Here is a 17,681-nt window from a genome sequence, read left to right as displayed (position 1 = left end):
GAATGGTAATTGTGGGGACAGAGCCCCAGAAAGTAGTTTACAGGCTCTCGGCCTCACGTGGAAAGGTGCTGGCTCGGGTAGTGGATGGCCGTCAGCTGTGGCTGATTGGCCGTCGGCTGTGGCTGGTTAGCCGATTGGCCGCTAGTATAACTGCTGCGGCTACGGAGGAGAGCCAAGGATTGCCGAGGAGAGCCGAGGATTGCCGAGGAGCCGAGGAGAGCGGAAGAGAGTAGAGAAACAGAGTTGAGGAGACTCGTCGGTCGGTTGGCGGAAAGGCTGACGGCAGGTCGCGCGTCCGGTGGGCCCAGCCTCCAGTGAGACCATAGTGGTATGACTCCCCTACCTATGACTCCGTGGGTGTTCCTTCTTGGCCTCACCCATATCCTGCGTCCTTATGCGGGGAGTGGGAGCTGAGACCCCGCATGACACCCTGCAGGAAAAATGGCGCAGCGAGCAGGGTATGGTGCCGGCCAAAACCTACCGAAGCATGGTGGAGCGGTTTGTACGTGTGAGAGCCCAGCTTCGGGAAGCCCATGAGGAGCAACACCGGGAACGGGAGGCGCGGTCTGCCTGGGAGACTCAAGCCTCCAGCTGGCACACCACCTTCTTGGCCATAGAAGGCGTTGTCCTCCTTTTGTTGATCTGCCGTGGCCTTAGGATCCGAGGGTGGTGGACATCTTACAAGGAGGCCTCCACCCACTCAGACACCTGCCACGGTGAGCAAGATTCCAACCAGGTAGGAATGGAGTCTGACTCTGGGCAGGAGGATGTGTGGCCCCCACACAGTGTGTGGTGCCCGGTGGCCACTGTTCTCAGGAGTTGGATACCCAAGGAAAGGTGGGAGGACATGTACGGCTCTCCGGCCAGTGTGGAGAGGGCCCTGCAGGCTCTGGCTGAGCGGTTGCCGGAGGAGGAGAAGGCTACAGCTGGCCGCGTGGGCTGGATGTTCCTCACGGCCTTGAGTCTCAACTCGGAAAATTCGCTTAATGAAATGGCCCAGGTGCTGAACCAGGTGTCTGGAGGCCCCGGTCCACCTGTTGGAGCAGGGGCCCCAGGTTGGAGACTCTGAGGCAGAGGCGGAGGAAGCGAGTGGAGACAATGTAGCTCCCAACCCCCAAGCCCGGTCAATCTTGAAGCAAAGGGTAAAACGTGAGCAACCTTTGGGCCCAGGGGGCGTTGCTGCCGGCAACCCAGCTGTGACTGAGTTCACAACCTACACCCCATACACTCCCACTGAGCTGCAGGAGCTGGGGAGCCAGTACAGACAGCGCCCTGGACAGCCAGTCTCGGCTTGGCTATTACGTTTATGGGATGAGGGAGCAGACAGCATTCTCTGCTCCCCAGGCGAGATGGAAAAGCTAGCCTTTGTGACAGCGCATCCGTCCCTGCGACAAATGTTACAAAACTGCCATAGATTGGCCAACAACCAGGGCAACCATTCTCTAATGCAGTGGCTCACTGCTGCGGTACGCACAGTGTGGGGACAGAGCCCCAGAAAGTAGTTTACAGGCTCTCAGCCTCACGTGGAAAGGTGCTGGCTCGGGTAGTGGATGGCCATCAGCTGTGGCTGGTTGGCCGTCGGCTGTGGCTGGTTAGCCGATTGGCCACTAGTATAACTGCTGCGGCTATGGAGGAGAGCAGAGGAGAGCCGAGGATTGCCGAGGAGCTGAGGAGAGCGGAAGAGAGTAGAGGAACAGAGTCGAGGAGAGTGGAGGAGAGTCGTCGGTCGGTTGGCGGACAGGCTGACGGCAGGTCGCGCGTCCGGTGGGCCCAGCCTCCAGTGAGACCATAGTGGTATGACTCCCCTACCTATGGCTCCGTGGGTGTTCCTTTTTGGCCTCACCCATATCCTGCATTCTTATGTGGGGAGCCGGACCAGAGACCCTGCAGGCCGCCCCGCACGACAAATGGCGCAGCGAGCAGGGTCTCCCGCACAACAGTAATGTTCTCTAAGTAATTATTTATATGACAGAACCAGAAGCTGAGGATCGGCCTCTGACCAACAAGGCTGGTGCAGGATGCTCAGCCATTCCATGCCTCATCTTCATTTGCCCTTTTCCTTCTCCTTTCCTGTCAGTTAATTTTAGCTGCCTCTCTCTCCTCCATCCCCACCCCACCTTTTTTCTGTCTTTCTCTTGATTTTTATTCTTTTTGTTACATTGTTCTACTATGACATTTTAATTAATACACAATTTTAAAATAGTAACCAAAAAATAGCCAGATGGACACTAAAGCCTGATTTGGTTGTTGCTGTAAGATCACAGGATTGCAACAACTTTAGTCCAGAGCAGTCTCCACTATGAAACATCTTCCTGATGCAGGAGTGCTTTGTTGGGGTTAGAAAAACCTGAGTTACAATATAGTCTGGGCTTCACCACTGATTTGCCACTTGACCTACAGCAATTTGTTTCCTCACCTATGAAACAAAAGGAAAGGACTCAAAAGTACCTCTCTGAAGTCATTTTCAGTTTTATCTGAGTCTAAAGAAACAAGCCTTTCAGGCCAGGAGTGGTGGAATACTGAGGAAAGATGAGACAATCTCGATGGAGGATGAGAAATTAGGTTACTTCACTTAAAGCCTTTCCCAGAGGCTGGGTATTCTAAATGGCCAGCAAGTTATCATCAAAACATGTGCCATCAAGGTTATGCTGGCCAACACTGTAATTACATTTAAGCTTTAATATCAGGCAAGAACTGTAGGTGTTGGACCAGAGAGGGGGCAGTTAGTCAGGAGAGGAGAGAGTTGACCTGTGCAGAATGATTGTCAAACTAGAAAAGGAAGGTGATCCATTTCATGCATTTAGGCAAAGATTGGGGTGGGTGTGGGGACAGAGCCAGGAGAGCAGTTTCCAGGCTCTCAGCCTCACATGAAAATATGCTGGCTTGGGTAGTAGATGGCCATCAGCTGTAATTAGTTGGCCATCAGCTGTTACTGGTTAGCCATTAGTCACTAATATAACTGCCGTGGCTATGCTGGCAAGACTGTTGGTTGGTTGGCAGAGAAGCAGACGGCAGATTGCTGATCGTGTGGCTCCTGCTTCCTGTATCCCCAACCCAGCCTCCAGTGAGAATATAGTGGTATGACTCCCATATTTATGGCTCCATTGGTGTTCCTTTTTGGCATCACCATATCCTGCGTTCTTGTGCGGGGAGCGGGAGCTGAGACCCTGCATGACACATGGCGCAGCGAGCAGGGTATGGTGCTGACCAGAATTTTCAAAGGGGTAATAGAGCAGTTTATACGTATGAAAGCTCAGTTTCCCGAGCAGCGTATGGTGCTGGCCAAAGCTCTCCAAAGGGTGGTGCAGCAATTTGTGTATATGAACACTCAGTCTCAGGAAGCCCATGAGGAGTGGTGCCGGGAATAGGAAACACAATCTGCTTGGGAGAAACGCGACCCCTCGGTGAATTGGTGGCACTTTCAAACCTCCGGATGGCATGCTGCCCTATTGACGAAAGCAAGCATTGCCTTCCTTTTGGTGGTCTGCTGCTGCCGATGGCTCCTAGAATTGTGGACATCTTACACCAAGGCCACCACCCAATCAGATGCCTGGGGCTGCGAGCAGGTTTTCGGCCAGGTAGGAATGGTGGCCCCCACAATGTGTGTGGTACCCGGAAGCCACTGTTCTCAGGAGTTGGACCCCTGAGGAGGGGTGAAAGGATGTCATGCAGGGTGTCACACGGGGTGTCAGTTCCTGCTCCCCACATCTCCCCACATAAGAACGCAGGACATGGTGAGGCCAAAAAGGAACACCCATGGAGCCATGGACAGGGGTTTCATACCACTATAGTCTCGCTGGCGGCTGGGTTGGAGACACAGGAAGCAGGAGCTGTACGAACCACAATATGCCGACCACTTCTCTGCTAACCAACCAACAAACATAGCCATGGCAGTTATATCAGTGGCTAATGGCTAACTGGTTACAGCTGACGGCCAACTAGTCACAGCTGAGGACCATCTACTATCCAAGCCAGGACCTTTCCACGTGAGGCCGAGAGCCTGGAAACTGCTCTCTGGGGCTGTGTCCCCACACCCTGCATGACATCCCTATTACATTATTTAACATTATGCTAACTGCTATATGGGTAGTATGTCTCATTTAATCCTCAAAACAACCCTATGTTTATTTTTTCATTTTAAAAATGAAAAATCTGAGACAGAGAGATTAAGTGACTTGTTTCAGGTTCAACCACTGCTAAGTAGACACAACCAGTTTCGGCTCCTTTTAATCAAGACCCTATAGGGTCTCTTTTCCTTCTAACGCAACTGTTTCCTGTCTTATTGAAACTTCCAGGCCTTGGCCTTATTTTTCTCCCAATCTCTCAGCCATTGTCCTTCCTTTCCTCTCTATCCCTGGCCAAGAAAGGGTGTATCCTGAGAATTCGCATTTCTAATAAGTTTCCAACATGACACTGATATGGCGGGTCTGGGGATCACACTTTGATAACCATTAGCCTAGAGGAAGTGGCAAGAGGATTGAAAGGTGAAAGAGTACTTGTTTTAAAATCCCACACCAAGGAATTATGGTTAGGTCTTGATTCACAAACCATTTGCTTTCAAAAGCAGAATAGGGTTCCAAGCCTGGGTTTTGCTGTCTGTTGACTTGGTTCCGAGTTGTTGGGAGATGTGGTTAAAGTGCATAGAATCTGGTAATTGACCTCAAGTGTGCATCCAACATCTATTCTAATATGCATCTATTCTGATATGCAAAGATCCAATATACCGTATTTTGCTGTGTATAATGCGCACCTACGTTTTTGGCCCAAACTTTCAGGAGAAGCTTTCATTTTAATTTTTTAATTCAAATTTTTATTTGTTTACATTTAGGTATTTGTTTTTTGTATTATAAAGGAATTTTAGCATTTATTTTTTAACATATTATGGTACAAGAAATTTTATGTAACAAATAATTGCAAAACAAAAGAACAAAGTACAAGAAATTTTATGTACTAGTAACAAATTTACTATATTTACGCATCATAGAAGGCCAAGAACTCTTCCACGTTGCAAGTTTGTTGTAATTTCAACAAAACTGATTATTTATATATGGCAACACATGGTATTTACAACAGATAGTACAAAACAGATAGTATAATCAGTAAATAAAACATTCTTTAAAAAAAAAAAGAAAAAACAAAGCTTTTATTTATTTAAGTGTGTTTTTCCAGGACCCATCAGCTCCAAAGTCAGGTAGTTGTTTCAATCTAGTTGCAGAGAGCACAGCTCACAGTGGCCCATGTGGGGATTGAACTGGCAACCTTGTTATTAAGAGTACTGCTCTCTACCCAACTGAGCTATCCGGCTGCCCAGAAGATGGTATTTTTTTGAGGTGGAGACTTGGAAAGAGCATAGGCTTTAGCAAGAGGAGAGTCTACAAAAAGGTTTCCTTATTGAGAAGGAAGGTTTGAAAATACAATTTTAAAAATGTATATGTGTATACAGAGCAGACAAATAAGTTCATGAACTTTTGTGTATACATAAGTAATTTTAAATCACCTAATCTTTTGTATTATGAAACCTTTCAAGCATACTGAAATGTGATTATGGAATGAACATCAGTGCATCCTCCACCCACCTTTGTCATATCTCAATGTTTTGCCATATTTCAAATGGTGAATATTATTTCTTGCCATCCTAGAGTCTGTTGAGATAATGATCTGATTTATTTTTAATCGTTAAGTGCACTGACCCTCTGCCTTGCAGGATGCTTGCGGAACAAGCCTGCGTAGACAGGGTGGAGAGGACTTGACTATGTGTTGTAGAGTTGGGCTGCACCCACATTCAAAAACAGGATTAACCTGAAAATTTGTTCTTTCTGGTTATTCTTGTCAAGTTGTTAGAATCAAAACTACATTAGCATCATATTGATCAAAGAGCACAAACTTTCAGTTATAAAGTGAATAAGTTCTGGAGACCTAATTTATAGCATGGTGACTACAGTTAATAATGTACTATGTACTTGAAATTTGCTAAAAGACTAGATCTCAAGTGTTCTCACCACACACATACACAATGGTAACCATATGGGGATAGATATACTAACTACCTTGATTGTAGTATTCTTTCACAATGTGTATCAAAACATCACATTGTTCAGCTTAAACATACACAATTTTTATTTGTCAATCATACTTCAATAAAGCTGGAAAAAAACATTAATCATAAAATAAAACAAAATTGTAAACCATGTGCCTACCTTAAAAACAATAATGTATTATAATATGGGGATTATTTAATATAATGTAATTTGGGAATTGGACAGTTTTTGAAAGTTTGGGAAGAATCTTTTGAGTCAAGTGACCATTTTTCCCCAAACAAAAATATCTTCATTGATTTTTGCCCATTTAGTCTAATTTTTTTTTACAATTATAAATATTTTAAGTAAAAGGGAAATCTTTGTATCTCACTCACTAGAGACAAACACTGTTAACAGTTTCATATACATCCTCCCAGTCTTTTTTTCTTTTGAAATTGTATTATAGTTCTATTTTTAATTTTTTGAGGACCCTCCAAACTGTTTTCCATAGTGTCCCAAGTCAAAGTATTGATTTGTCATCAATTATATAAAGACAAAAAACAGAATTTATAAACCAATACAGTTCTTTAAAAAATAGCAAAACTGATTTTCCACATCCATAATTTTAAATATAGCAAAAGGTTAAGATATGGCAGAACTGAGTTGTGCCGAACAGATATTTTGTTTCTTTTTATAGTCTTTAGACAGAAACTAAATTCATCGTGTTTCTTTAAAAATTTTTTTTACTACTATAAGCATTTAAGAGCAAAGAGGTTTTCCTCTAGATGCTCACTTAACAACATCTGATGTGTCTTAAATTTTTCTTTTTGGTTAGAAAATTGATAATATTGTGATCTGAATTTGCTTTAAACATATGTTTTGAGATTATATATGTGTATATATGTATATATACACCCATACGCACCTACATATATACATATATTTTTAAGACATTTCATTAAAAATATATTTGAAATTTTGTTTTGTCATTGACTAACAATGATATTTTTGGAAATATCTTGAAGTATTAACTATGCGTATCTTTGTCCTATAATACAGGAATAAATTATGTAAATCCCAAACTACACTTGAAGAGTGTGTTCCCTACATTCTACCAGTAAGATCTTTTCATATGTAAAATCTACAATGAGTTTTCCAGTTCTGTAATTTCTTTAATTCTTGCAGTATTATGGGAGTGACATAGTAACTTCTCAAATATACTCTACTATTATGGTTCTTTTTCATCTGTCACTGTGCCAGATTTCAAAATGGGTTTGGTAGCTCTGTGAATTGGCTCATCCTGGCAGTGGGAACCATGTGTACAAAGGAAAAGAGGTGCCACGCAACACACTAGTGGGGTAACTGTGAGTGGTTTGGCATGGCTGGAAGATAGTGATGGAAGGAACGGTAATGGCCAGAAGGAGAGAAAAAGAGGCCAAGGTCTTTGAGATCTCAGTAAGATGAAAGAACAGTTACATCTGGAGGAAAAACAAAAAGCCCTATAGGGTTTTTGATTAAGAGGATGGACTTGGGAGCCCAAACTGGCTCTGTCCACTTAGGAGCTGTGGGACCTGGGACAAGTCATTCAACCTTTCTGAGCCTCAGATTTTTCATCTGTAAAATGAAAAATAATCAAAGGGTTGTTTTGAGGATTAAATAAGATATACTACCTGTATAGCAGTTTCCCCGAAAATAAGCGCTAGCCGGACAATCAGCTGTAATGCGTCTTTAGGAGCAAAAATTAATATAAGACCTGGTCTTATATAAGATGCAGTATTATTATATTATATATATTATATTATATTATGTTATGTTATGTTATATTAGATCCAGTCTTATTTTACTACAAGTCTTATTTTACTACAAGTAAAATAAGACTGGGTCTTATATGAATTTTTGCTCCAAAAGATGCATTAGAGCTGATTGTCCAGTTAGGTCTTATTTTTGGGGAAATATGGTAGGTATTTAATAAAAATGTTTTTTTTCATTAAGGAAGCTGGAAAGCTTGGTGGTTCTGAAAGATTTCAGATGTAGAATTATTCTTAATTATTTCCTACACATAATTGTTTGTTTTTTAAAACAATTTCTGTATCATTACAGCACTTGCCATATCATTACAGCATTCTTGTTTATATGCTCAGTGCACCAGGTATTTTGTCACTCCCATAACATTTGAATTGAATTTGGAAGTTATTCCCATAAAGGCCAATAGCTGAGGTAAATGAGAAAGATCTCCAGAAGAGAACTTTGGGTCAGGAACTGCACACTTTGCTAGAGACCAACAGTCTGAACATTTGATTTCTATTTTCATTAACTATGCACTTACAAGTCTCACAGAAACATAGTTTCGCAATGTCCCCATCTGTTCATTACTTTGCTTAACAGCTGCCTGTTTATAAAATTGATAATAAGCAGAGTGGTGGTTTATTACAAATTTAAAAAGAGCAAACCTAACAGTTCTTTGCTGCCTTATTGTTTACAGAGAGAGGCAGCTGCCCCCTGTGAAGTCAGACCTTTCACTCGCAGTAAGGAGTAATAGGAAAATACAACCAATTAAAAGTAACAGCTAGGTTCCCAAGCTAACTTTGCTGCTTACTAGCTTTGTGAACTTGAAGGAATCATTTAATCTACCCAAATCTCCTTTGTTTCATCTGCAAAATGAAGATAATACTTATCCTACCTTTTTTAATAGGTTTCAGTATCAAATGGAATATTGCATATGAAATCCTTTAATATGCATAGTTCCATTACAGTCACATCTAAAATAGTATTCCCACACATTCACTAAAGCCTGGTTTTTAAGTTCTTTCTAAAATGCTGCTAATAGTCCAATAGAAATGCTTTAGCTCAGCATTGGATATTATAACATATATTGAGAGCAGTTTACTTATTCACTGCCATATAGTACCTGGCACAATACCTGGCAAAAAGGAAGTGCTTGACAAATATTTGTCGAATGAATTGAAGGAAGGAATGAAGTTGCGTAGGTAGGTGTGAATAGGTTTCTGGCTTTAGACCTGTGTGAAAGTAGGGCAGAGTAGTTGTGTGAATGAAGCATGATGATCACCTTAGGCTTTTAAAGCAAGATTTCCAGAGTGGGAAGAGCTGGTTGTGGTAGCCAAAGATGAAACTATTTTGCTCCAATAGGAGCAACCTCCTTTATAGCTTCTGACTAAACTAAGGAGGGAGGAAAAGGCATAGGGGAGAGATTGAATCTGAAAATATTTTTAGTTAGCAAAACACCATCAATTAACAATATTTGGGGCTGGCCTGGTGGCTCAGGCTGTTGGAGCTTCGACCTCCTAACGCCGAAGGCTGCCGGTTCAATTCCCAAATGGGCCAATGGGCTCTCAACCACAAGGTTGTCAGTTTGATTCGTCGCCTCCCGCAAGGGATGGTGGGCTCTGCTCCCTGCAACTAGCATTGAACACGGCACCTTGAGCTGAGCTGCCGCTGAGCTCCCGGATGGCTCAGTTGGTTGGAACGCGTCCTCTGAACGACAAGGTTGCCGGTTCCACTCCTGCAAGGGACGGTGGGCTGCACCCCCTGCAACTAACAACGGCAACTGGACCTGGAGCTGATTTGCGCCCTCCACAACTAAGATTGAAAGGACAACAACTTGACTTGGAAAAAAGTCCTGGAAGTACACCCTGTTTCCCCAATAAAGTCCTGTTCCCCTTCCCCAATAAAATCTAAAAAACAAAAACAAACAAAAAACAATATTTAACAATTCAAAATAGAACAAAGATTAGGTAGCATTGTTACCACTCACATCTGACTGCTTCCTGTCCTACATCTCCTGGCCAGACAGGAACTGCTGACTGGTCAAACCTGGTGCTTTTCCTTCTTCATGCCTCTGCTCAGCCACTAATAATGTTTTCTTCCAACTGTTTTAAACTTCTTTCAAATATGTCAGTAATTACTAGATCAACAAGTATATATTCATATGAGTACCTACAATATGTAAGGATGAAGGGAGTTCATAGTCTAATTCTGGTAGTAGGAGAAAAATATACAGAGGGTACCAAAAAAATGTATACACATTTTAAGCAATGCAAAAAACTATTAAAATTGTAATAATGTATACTGATAACAAAAGATGAAATCTGCAATTACAAGAAGTGCTCAAAGTGGTTACCATCAGCGTCCCGACACTTCTGCATACGGCGAACTACAGCTTGAGCAATGTTGAACATTTCTTAAAATGTGTATACATTTTTTTTGGCACCTCCAGTATTTAGAGATGTAATTTTAATGCTGTATGATAGGAATTTTTTCATTAACAGCTTTATTGACGTATAATTTACACACAATAAAATTCATCATTTTACAGTGTACAGTTTGGAGGTTTTTCATAGATCAGAGGTGCAAAACCAACATTACTATCTAAATTTAGAACATTTCCTCACCCCCGCAAAGAAACTCTGTATTCATTAGCAAAAACTCCCCCTTCCCCTCTCCCTCCCAGCTCCTGATAACCACTACTCTATAATACTTCCTAGCTCTATGGATTTGCCTGTTTTGGACATTTTATATAAATAGAATCAAACAATGTGAGGCCTTTTGTGACTTTTTTCATTTAGCATGTTTTCAAGTTTCACCCAGGTTGTACCTTGTATCAATACTGCATTCCTTTTCTTTTTTTTAACTTTTTTTATATTAGTTTCAGGTACGTCATGCCTTTTTAATAGCTGAATAATATATTTCATGGTATGAATATAACACATTTCTTACAGTTAGATCCATGATCCCTTTATGAGTTATATTTGTGTATAGTGTGTGGAAGAGGTCCAACTTAATTCTTTTCCTTTTGGCTATCCCATTGCTCCAGCACTATTTTTGAGAAGACTGTTCTTTCCCTATTGAATGGTCTTAACACCCTTGTAAAAGATGAATTGACCATAAACTTAAGGATTTCTTTTTTGACTCAATTCTATTGATCTATACAAGTATGTCTATCTATATACCAGCACAACATTGTCTTGATTACTATAGCTTCATAGTAAGTTTTGAAATCAGGATATGAGAGCACTCAAACTATTTTCTTCTTTTTCAAAGTTGTTTGAACCATTCTGGGTCATTGCCCTTCCATATAAATTGTAGGCACAGCCTGTCAGTTTCTGCAAAAAAAAACGCCATTGGGATTTTGATACAGATTGAATACATAGTCCAATTTGAGGAGTATTGCCATCTTAACAATATTAAGTCTTCCAATGCATGAACATGGGATGTCTTACCATTTATATAGGTCTTCTTTAATTTCTTTCAACAAAGTTTTGTCATTTTCAGTGCACTAATCTTGTACTTCTTTTATCAAATTAATTTGTAATTATTTTATTCTGTGATGTGATTGTAAATGGAATTGTTTTGTAATTTTATTTTTGGATTGTTCATTGCTGGTGCATAGAAATACAATGTATTCTGCAACTTTGTTGACAGATCTTTTAGTTCTATTTTTTTTAGTAGATTCCTTAGGATTTTCTACATATAATATCATGTCATCTGTAAATAGTTTTCTTTCTTCCTTTCCTATGTGGATACCTTTTATTTTCTTAACTAATTTCTTGGGCTAGAAGTTCTAACATAGTGTTGAATAGAAATGGCAAGAGCAGACATCCTTGTCTTGTTCCTAACCTTAGGGAGAATGTATCCAGCCTTTCACCATTACGTATATTAGCTGTGGGTTTTTCATAGATACTCTTTACTAAGTTTAGGAAGTTCCCTTCTATTCCTAGTTTGTTGAGTGATTTACCATAAAAGCGTTTTGGATTCTATCAAATGCTTATCCCACATTGAGATGATCATGTGATTCTTGTCCTTTATTCTATTAATATGATGTATTACAATGATTTATGCATGTTGAGCCAATTTTGCATTCCCGGAATAAATTCCACTTGATCACAGAGTATAATCATTAAAATGTTGCTAGATTCAGTTTGCTTTATTTTTCTGTATTCAAAAGGGATGTTGATCTGTGATGTTTTTGTCTGGTTTTGGAATCAGGATAATACTAGCCTTATAGAATGAGTTGGGAAAGTGTTCCTTCCTCCTCTATTTTTTGGAAGAATTTGTGAAGAATTAATGTCAATTCTCCTTTAAATATTTGGTATAATCACCAGTGCAGCCATCTGGGCTGATAGATTCTTTAAATACTATGTGATAGGAAGTATAGATAGTTGTGGGAGCCTAGAGGAGCAAGTGACCAGTTCTGCCTAGAAGAGTAAGGAAGCTAGGAAAAAACAAAACAAAATAGTGAGTTTCATTTATATAGCTGATAATTTGGGGCTGGAAAGACAGGCTGGAGATAGATAAAGCAGAACACTGAATGCCTGATCCAGACTCTCACTAGATATACTCCGCTACCCCTCCCATGTGGATGCTGTTGCCATTGTTTTGAGAGGAGGAGAGGTAAGGAGATTAGTTGAGGGCATTATACCAAAGAATAGAACCACTGACCACACCACGAGAGGAATTTTGCTAGCTGACTGTCAGTAAAGATGACACTTCAGGATGAAGAATGTAGTTGAAGTCTGAGTGTCCAATAAGGAAGATGGAAAGCTGATAGAGTAGGTACAAATTGGAGGAGGTAACCAAGTGAAGATAGAAAATGGGTTAGCCAGATTGGTGACTCAGGGGTTCAGAAAAGTATTCGTGTGCAGGCCATCTACTACAGCACCCTTTTTATTCTTGCTCTGGGCTGGGGCCATGTTCTCAAGGGATCCACACCACACCAGTCAGCCAAGCTCTTTGAAGTTTGCCTCTTTTGTTGGATTTTAAGCTCCTTAACAGCAGAGATCATGTCCCACGTGTCTGTATTTTCTAAAATCAAAAGAATGCATCCATTAAAATTTATTTCGAGTTTTTTTTTTAATAGCTCATCCGAATTTCACTCACCCCACCTCCTGCCCTCCCACCGCATCTCTTCTAATTTTCAATGTGTCAGGCAGTAGCTCCAAAATCAGACTCCAGGATAGCACGGTATGTCAGCATCAGAGGGGGACACCCATGTCTTCTTTCTATCCCCTAAGTTGTAATGAAGATCTCTCAACCAAGATGTCTTTTTCCTACCAAATCCTTAAGAAAGGTCATTTTAACCAAAATCAGCTTCACAGACATCTCCAAGTCTCATCTAGAAAGACCATAATATTCTCATAAGGAGGATGTCATGAACACAACAGGAAAAGAGCATTGGGTTGGGAGCCAGGAGACCTGAGCTTTGAGTATAGTCCTGCTGCTAATTAGTTGTGTCACCTTGGTTGGGCAAGTCACTTAACGTCTTTGGTTTCTTGTGAAAAGAGGGAATTGGAATAAAATTTACAAGTCTCTTCCAAATTTGAAAATAATAAGCTTTGATGACATATTTAATGCTTATGTTAACTACCATGCTGTTTATAACTATTGTAGACTGTTACTTCTTTGATGGACCTCAAGGATACTTCATAATTTATGGTTACCTTGTAAACAAGCTGAGGTATAAAATGCAGGTTATTTTATAAAATTGAAAGTGTGATATTACTAAGCTATTAAATCAGCTTACTCTAGCTTTGCTTTTGTGGCTTTTTGTTAGTCATGTGTATGTTTTGCAGCCAAGCTCTCAGAGGGAGATAGATGTTTTATTTCGTGACAGTCTGCCCTATTTCAGTTTGTTAATAAGATTTCTAAAGTGTAAGTGTGGCTCATGTTCAGTATACTATAGGGGCTAAACATAATCTCCGCAGTCAGGCTCCTTAGGCATTAAATCTCTGCTCTGTCAGGCTGCCCAGGTCATTTTCACCAAGTTATTCTTTACTTTTGGTTTCCTCAGTTGTAACATGGAGGGTGGGGTAAAATAACACTATTTTTACCTTATTTGGTTGTTGTGAGAATTAAATGAGATAATGCTTCTGAGGGCTTTAAATGATAGTTGGTATATAGTGTCAATTCAATAAATAAAAGCTATTTTATTGTTGTTATCTATGTATGCAAACAGAAAGCTCTCCTTTCTCCTCCCTCTCCTATCAACTCCATGGACCCACTCCACAGAGGGAGTAGGTGCTAATGGTTTTTTGTGTTTCCTTCCTCGTGCTATCTTGGAGTCTGATTCAAAATACTGTTTGCAGAAATGGATTCTGATTAAAATTAGATATTTCCTCCATTAGCTAAAGCCAGGATACAGATTTGGACAAGAAAGGGATATCCTGTTATTGGAAGTAGTTTCTGTGTTTCATTAAGTGTTTATTCTTCCCTCAAGGCCAACATAATTGATGAATACCCTCATCAAACCCCTTTCCCTAGTTCTAAGCATAAGCAAGTTCTCCTGGTTGTTAAAGTGTCCATAAAGAGAAGCATTTAACAATGGTAATGAAAGCAGGCATAAACAAAGTGACCATTAATTGAAAGAGTCTAGAATTTTAGTTGTTGCCTACTTGAAGTAGGATACCATCTTACGTATATAGTCTATGGTGGTAATCACTGAGGGATTGACTATCTGGGAAGCAACAGAGATGGATTTGAGATTTGAGATAATATATATTTTATTCCATAGCTCAAATTCAATTTGAGAAGGGAACAACAAGATTAAAGTAGGCTTTTAGACTAAAAACAAGAAGGTTTTTAATATTAATAAGTAAATGTTATTTACAAATGAGGTAACTACAAGAATAGAAAGACAGCTGAAAGTAGAAGTGGATAGTAGCTGCCTCTGGGAAGCAAGAATCAGAGTTCAGGGGGAAGAGAGACAGGTGACTGCAGTTTTTCATTATAAACCATGTAGATTAGACTTATAAAATGATATTCTTGTATTACTTTGATTTAAATAAATATATATTAATTTGAAAAACACAAGTGAGTTTTAATTAAATTTGTTGGTAATTTTCAGACGAGGATCAGGATAGTAGCTCCAAAACAGGGGTATGTGATTTTTTCCAATGTGAAGTTGGATGAGTTAAAAAGAACACTGTGGCAAATTTTTCCTAAAGCTGATTTATATAACTATTATAAAAATTGTCCTATATTCTGAGATTAGTCTATCTTTCTTTTTGGTGTTAAAATAGCCTTTCTCTTAAGAAATGAAAGGGACAGTAAACGTTCATTGGTTTTGTTTTGAAATATCCTTCTTAGCAAAATTAAAAATATAAATCCTTCCTATGGTGGTCGTTGTTCCCCCCTTTTTGGTTTAATTTTAAAGATCTGTGAAATCTAGTATGCCCAGAAACCACTTGGGTGCATGGGAAAAGTTAGTGCATACAGTGGAGGACACTTGCAACCACTGGCAAGATTCTGTAGTTCTGGGCCAAAGGGGTCACATGAGGAATGGTGGGGATTGATCAAAGCACTGTGTCACTGGGGAAAACTCCAAGGAACTTGGTGAGCAACGGAGGGGAAGTCCACGGAGATTCTGGGGGTCTCACCTTTTCTTCCTCATACACCTTCATCTTCAGGCCCTTTCCAGTTATTTCCATTGCCATATGGTCCTCCCACTATAGACCTTTGCACAGCCTGCTGCAGAGAGGCTCTTTCCTTCCTTCTTACCTGCTCCTACCTCTTTATTTCATCTCTACTGTGGATTTTAATTCAAATACCGCTTCTTATTGAACTCTGCCTCCCTAGTTGCTTTTATGTCCCCTTGTAGCGCAATCCCAGAGCACTGTGTACCTTTAGAACATTTACCACTATTTGTAGTGATATATTTGTTTTTTGTGATTGTGTCCCCCACTCAATAAGGGTAAGAACAGGTTTGTGTTTATTTACTATTGTGTTTCCAGTGCCTAATACTCTTCTTTCCTGGTGTATAGCAAGATGCCAGTAAGTATTTGTCAAATAAATGACTGAATGTATCTATCAGGTCTAACACTTTGTGTAGACATTTACAGTCACCTAGAAATCTATAGGTGAGAATGCACCGACATGCAAGTGAAAATGATATAGGCCCACCATAAAAATTATCTTCATTGTCTCCAAATGGTAGTTTCCACCAAGTACATTATCTCAACTTAACACTTTAAATACTTCAGACACAAAACAGAGTAACCATTTCCTGGTCTTTGGGTTGCATTTCGCCAGAATAACAAAATTGGCCCCTTTTCAGCCAAATGGGTGGATGAGTAGGCATACTACAGGGAAGCAGAGGAACTTAGGAAATAAGAGAAACAAAACTTCTTAAAATCTTTCTTTAAATACCCACTCCTGTCAAACCACCTTGACTTAAAAGATAAGGTTTGCTGCTGTGCTTCCGTCTCAGACTGGATTTTGGGAGAGGCAAGGATGTACTCCTGAGCAAAGGGCATGAGGCCAGGAGTAAGGAGGGAGGGATTCCCCTGGGTGGCATCACTTCCATAGATGCCATTAAATGGATCGGTTCTGTGGTCCCCAAGGAGAAGGCTTATCTGTCCAGATCCATGATGTATTTCTCTATGACACATGGTAATTAAAGTCTTGTTTAAATGTTTCAGCCTGCCTGCCTTGATGGGGTCTTTCACCTAACTAAGCTAAAGTCAGCACGTTAAGGGCTTTTGTGGTTGTTGTCTGGAGAGACCCCTCCCCAGGTGGGGATTCCTCATGAGTAGGAGTAATCTTCCTGGTTCTCAGGTTTGTTTTCCTTAAGGATGATACTTCATTACACATTTTCTCTCCCTTTAAAACTTATGAAGTGTACATTATTATCCCCATTTTTACAGGTGAGAAACTGAGTCCTTGTGAGGCTAAGGAACACATCCAAGGCCATGAGGTAACAAATGGCAGCGCCAATTAATAAACCCATATTTTGTCCACACAGACCATCTATAATAATTTCTGTAATAAAGGTTCAGACCAGCAATTTGTTTAAATATGTAATGCACAGAGTAATTCATATAAAACTATAATGTATTTAGTTATCTTGATCATCATTTCTCCCTATCTCTTCACTTCAAATCTCTTCACATTGGACTTGTCTAGGGAGTATAAAATGTGATTTCGTTTACAACTGCATCTAATACAAATAAGAAATATCAATAGTTTGTGGTAGCCTCACAAAACAGGCTTTTACTGTGATTTGCTTTTTAAAAAACTGATATAGGGCCGGCCCTGTGGCTCAGGTAGTTGGAGCGCGGTGCTCCTAACGCTGAAGTCGCCTATTCGATTTCCACAAGGGCCAGTGAGTGCGAGCAGCCGGAACTCCGCGAGCTGCTGTGAGCCGCTGACAGACCACTAACAACCGACTGCGTCAGCCAGGGTGGGGAGCGCAAGGCTCATAGTACCAGCACGTGCCAGGGAGCTGTGTCCTACACTAGACTGAGAAACAATGGCTTGAGCCGGAGTGAGGGGAGAGGCAGAAGAAGGAGTGGGGGAACTGAGATATAATTTACATACCATAATCTCTACACTTTTAAAGTGTACAATTCAGTGGTTTTTAATATTTCACATTTGTGCAACCATCACCAGTATATAATTTGAGAATATTTTCATACTTTGATTCACTTTTGAAGGCTCTTTTCTTACAGGTACAAGAGAACAATGAGGTATGTGCAATTGAGAACTCCAATAAAGATCCAGAGATCTCAAACAAAACTGGAGTCAGCAAGTTGTAGTGCTGCTACCATAGTTATAAAAGGGGAACTGAAAGTAGTAAACATGACATATAGTTATCACTGTGTCAATGGTCACGTCACAGCATTTGAATTCCATCCATTTTAAGAGCTACTCTCT

This window comes from Rhinolophus sinicus, chromosome 6 (genome assembly GCF_057876585.1).
Source record: "Rhinolophus sinicus isolate RSI-liver-muscle chromosome 6, RSI-T2T, whole genome shotgun sequence".
NCBI lineage: Eukaryota > Metazoa > Chordata > Mammalia > Chiroptera > Rhinolophidae > Rhinolophus > Rhinolophus sinicus.
This window is presented reverse-complemented; position numbering follows the sequence as displayed.